At 32.3% G+C, this 5,187-nt stretch overlaps 1 pseudogene across 1 annotated transcript; it reads left to right on the top strand.

The window, feature by feature from the left end:
- The first annotated feature begins 835 nt into the window (after positions 1-835).
- Positions 836-2,090, top strand: LOC143600636 (DEAD-box ATP-dependent RNA helicase 38-like; annotated as a pseudogene). Its single transcript, XR_013147515.1, has 5 exons — positions 836-1,069; positions 1,162-1,527; positions 1,612-1,723; positions 1,808-1,893; positions 1,985-2,090. The product of XR_013147515.1 is annotated as a DEAD-box ATP-dependent RNA helicase 38-like (transcript).
- Positions 2,091-5,187: the final 3,097 nt, after the last annotated feature.

The raw sequence follows: 5,187 nt of genomic DNA, 5'->3' as shown, positions 1-5,187 counted from the left end.
AGATAACAACGATATGTTAATTCCAAAAAAAGGAAAAATAGATGTGTGATCACTTTAAAAACAATGCTTGCCTTTATTTTATTTTTTTGAGGTTACCGGTCATGTTTTACCGGTAGATACATTTACGTTTATGGTTTGTTTTTATTATTGTTATTATGTTTGATCATTTGTTGTTTGGTTGGTTTGACATTAGAGAATTTTTTTATTATTATTATTATTATGTTTAATTGGTTGGTTTGACATTTGATAAGTTATATTTATGTTTATGATTAATGATTTATGGATTGCAATAATAAATTTTGTTATTTTTGTTTTTAAATTATCACATGATATGTTTGTTTTATAATTCTTTTTTTTTTCAACCTAAGCAGTTAATGCGGAAAAATATCGGATATCGGTAAAGGACCGATATCTAAGATATCGATTATCGTAGTGAGATATCGGTAAATTTAATATCATGTAAAATTCGTATATATAGCAATTTAACACTAATAATTCAGTATAGGCTCCTACCATTAACAAGTTAACCAATTGCAAATTGAAAAACACTAACAACCGTAGCAAGTACGAACTGATTAAGACTTAAAACACTAACATTGAGCACTAAAAGTTGATAATTAAGACTTAAAACACTGATATCTGGAATATCGGTGATATATCGGTCAAGTATTAGTCCAATATCGTTGATATTATTGGTACCGATATTCTGATTTATATATCGCCAAGGGACCGATAACCGATATATCACTGAAATATCGGTGATATCGACTGCATAGGTTTCAACATCTATCTTTTTAGATTTGAGATTGGGATAGATGTTCTAATAATAATAATAATGCAGAATATGCAAGTGCTACTGAAGATTGGAAAGTTTACTGGCATTACTTCCGAATTGTGTCTTCCTGCTGATAAAGCTAGTTATGTTCCAGTCTCCAGGAGAGCACCAGTGACAGCTCAGGTCATTATCGGCACACCCGGTACTATTAATAAATGGATAGCAGCCAAGAAGCTGGGTACATCCTTTTTGAAGATCCTTGTGTTTGACGAGGCAGACCATATGCTCGCAGAGGTGATTTCTTATCTTCAAATTTATTCATTGTTGTCGTCATAGTAGTAACCACTTATCTATACCTCATAACATATCTGTTTTGTTTTGTTCAGAGCGGTTTTAAAGAAGATTCTGTCAGGATAATGAAGGATACAACACATTGTTTGTTGATAAGGAAAAGCTGCCTTTGCATTCTGTCAACCAATACAAAGTGAACGTGCCTGATGAGCTCTCAAAGATTATGGTGATAAAGGATAAGTTACTGGAACTAGCAGACGGAGTCTGCCAAACAGTTATATTTGTCAGAACAAGAATCAGTGCCGGTATGCTACACGCTGCACTTGTAAACTACGGCTATGCGGTTACGACAATTCATGGTGCTCTCACACAACAAGACAGGGATAAGATAGTTCAGGAATTCAGAGACTCAAGTTTTAATAGCAACTGATATTCTTTCTCGGGGGTTTGACCAGTTTAAGGTTTGTATCCTTGCTTTTTTTTTGAAAAAAAATAAAAATTTTTATCGTCTTTGCAACCTAATCATGTTTCCACTTGTTTGTCAGGTTAATTTGGTGGTTAACTATGATCTCCCAGTTGTATATAACAATCCTATAGAGCCTGACAATGAGGTATACCTGCACCGAGTAGGTCGAACAGGACGGTTTGGTCGCAAGGGTAATGCTGTTGCTTTTTATTGTTTTATTTCCAATTTTCCATACCAGAGTTGTGTGCTGTCCTAACAGATTTTAACTATTACAGGTGCTGTATTCAACTTACTCTGTGGTGATAGGGACAACATGATTATGGAGAAAATCGAGGCGCACTTTAACCATCGTGCTATAGAGGTAAATGCATCCTATACATGAACCACAAGTAAAACTAGGGATCTTCTTGCAATCTATTAATACGTGTTTGCTCTTTTGTCATCGTGTCTAGGTGCCATCATGGACAAGTGACGACGACTTCAAGGACGCATTGAAGGAAGCTGGTTTGGTGTAAAGTGTTTGTATTGCTTCTTAAATGTAAGCAGTAGATTGGTAAACTTCTCATCAATGGTCAGATTTCTAAACATATGTAAGCAGTTAGCACCAAGACTAAGGGCATTGCATATACCCACTTTGGGTACGTTCCATCAAGAGCTATAGAGTTGTGAATTAAATTGGAACTATTGCATAAGATGTTTAATGTGATACTTGGTGTTACAAAAGATGGGAAAAACATCACAATTCATCCAAACATATGTATTTTTGTTTATATCTTTATGAATATTACTCCTTATGCATTTATTAAATTTTAACCGAACGTAAACAAACGAACAAACATAAACGGACGTCCACGAACCTAAATGGATGAACAAAACATGTGTTAATGTTCGCTCATTAAAGTAAATGACTGAATCCCTTTTAGTTTTTACTTTTTTTTTTCATGATTGTGTTCAAAATTAACATGTAAATAGACTTTTACGTGCCAAAAATTGTTAAAGGGACTTTATTTAGAGAAACATGAAGTCGGCTTGTTTTTTATTGTTTCTGCCCTTACTATCTAGTCATAATAGAACAAAAAGATTTATATGGATTTATGTATCACTTCAAGAAGCTATTGAAGAGTGCCATACCTACGTGTAATCAAATTGCATTAGTCAATCTTCTTACAATATTAACTAGTAGTTGGTGTACTAAAAATGTAAAACTTTGTCAAAATCAAATGTTAATATCAACAATTACTGCAACTTACAATATCAATTCTGCAGTATGAAGTATCAACCCGACCCGCTCATCTAGATGAACTCACTAGACTGTTGTAAGAACAACTTCAATATAGCAATATTAAGCACTCGAATCAACCGCTTGCTACAAAAGATTAAATAAATCTAAGAGGTTGAAGAATTGTTTGATGATGATGTAAATGAGCATTGTATAAAAAAGTAAAAATAAAAAAATAAGATACGTGTGTACTACACATATCCATGGACTGTTTAGGGGTGCTCATTAAATCATACTTACATAAAATCATATAATTTGAAATCGACTTGTATACCCAAATTATCGAAATAAGTAAAATCTAACCAAACGTTTAACCTTACTTTCCTTAAACACTAATTATATTTGGGTATTGTTATTTATTTATTTATTTTTAGAACGACGACTTTCTTTGTGTTTAGGCCATCTCACTCTCCAAATTAAAAGTGAATGATCATGTGTTGTACCATATGCATCAAATCATATTGTAAAACTATAAAACTTAGAAAGTTCTTAAACTATCATTCTCAAATGTTTTGTAATATAATATATGGATATGGGCATGTATGCTTGGACTCCTACTACATGCTTGTTCTTGAAAATGGCTTGAAGCACGAAAGATGGTGATGTTTGACATATCTTGGTTTAAAGAGCACAAGGATGTTATGAACGTTATCGTCCAAGCTCAGTTAACATCTATGAGACCACAATAGACCCAACCAAGCAGGCTTAATTCAAATGTTAGTTAAAGACCACTAGACTAGCTAGGAAAATTGATAGAAGCAGGTTACAACTTACAAGCACAGGTAGAAGACGAAGTAAAAGAAAGAATAAACTTGAATGTGTGAAACTATATCAGTTCACTTCAATGGAACAAGATGTTTTGTGTGTTGTTGAGATGTAATCTGGTGATAGGAAGGAAGGGGTGGTGGGTTTCGGTTTGAAAGGAAAGAAGATTTGAGAGTGAGTTGATACGTGAGTATGTGTGTTCATGTTTGATGGTTGTTTGAAAATGTTGTGAAGAATCTTTAAAGGCCATCTTTTGACCTCTTATTTGTTTTTTAATATGTTATATTATTATATTAATTTTTCTCATATTTAGTTAGTTTTGTATAATTTTGAATATACTTTTGAGACCTATTTATATTTATCTACGTGCCAACTTAAATTTTATACAATCCTTTTTATCTTTCCATATATATAAAGTTTTGTATAATTTTGAATACACCGTTGAGATATACTTATTTTTATCTATACGTTAACACCGGTTTTATACAAAACCGAGCCGTTTTAAGGTTTGTATCCTTGCTTTTCTTTCCTTAGACTACCCACTATGGTGAATTTCTCTTCCATCGGTTGTCGATAGATAATGAATTAAACAACATTTTCATTTTAAGAATGTAAAATTCTAAAGTTGATGAACGACCAGATTACAAGCACTGGCAATGGTTGCAACCCAACCTTTGCCACATGACATTTAACTAGTTGTGGAGAATTTGATTTTCAATTTATTTTTTCTCTAACAATTAATCCTGTATATTATTTGAGTTTTGTTTAGTACATTATATTGTTTGAGTTGAGTTATTCTACAAATATCAATAAAAATGAGAAGTGTGAGAAGTCATAATTAATTGACATGTGTTAAGTGGAGACCAAATGAACAATGGTATAAAAGTAATAGTATACATTTTCGTTTCTCCACGTGCAAATCACATGTTAATTCTCTCATCATTTCAAAACATTGATAACATTTTCATATGATATATATTTTTTTAAAAAGTTCACCATAATAACAAACGTTTTTTTTTATTTTTAATATGAGTATGGTTTTGTTATATAAAAATAAAAAAATACGTCATTGTGTCTTTTTGCTTACCATTGTGTCTTTTCTCGTCATTGTGTCTTTCTGTTTGTCATTGTGTTTTTTCACCATTGTGTTTTTCAACTCATCATTGTGTTTTTTTTAAATACCAATAACACTGTTGTGTAATAATGATATGTAAATATAATGAAAAATACCAACAAATTATCTAATACATATAAAACACAATGATGAATACATATTACACAAATAACCTGAAACGTAAAACACAATAATGAATACATATAACACAATGATCTGAAACGTTAGACACAATTGTAAATATATATAATACAATGACATGAAACGTAAAACATAATGGAAACTACATATTACACAATGACTTGAATGTAATAATATTAACATAAACCAAGCTACATCTGGATGATGGGTAAGCGAGTAACAAGCTGCACCGCTATCCCCCTTTTGAATCGCGAAGCCTATTCTACTAAATATCAATCCTAGGTTCATCGGGTTCTGCGAGTCATCGTGGACCACCTTCTGCACCGCTCCAAAAAGCGAACCGCATCGGGAGCTAG

The sequence above is a fragment of the Bidens hawaiensis genome, unplaced genomic scaffold (assembly GCF_021521415.1).
Source record: "Bidens hawaiensis isolate Kalapana, Puna unplaced genomic scaffold, B.hawaiensis_p1.1 tig00054608_1, whole genome shotgun sequence".
In the NCBI taxonomy this organism is placed as follows: domain Eukaryota; kingdom Viridiplantae; phylum Streptophyta; class Magnoliopsida; order Asterales; family Asteraceae; genus Bidens; species Bidens hawaiensis.
Note: the sequence above shows the minus strand (reverse complement) of the source record. Positions and strands in the feature narration are given on the sequence as shown.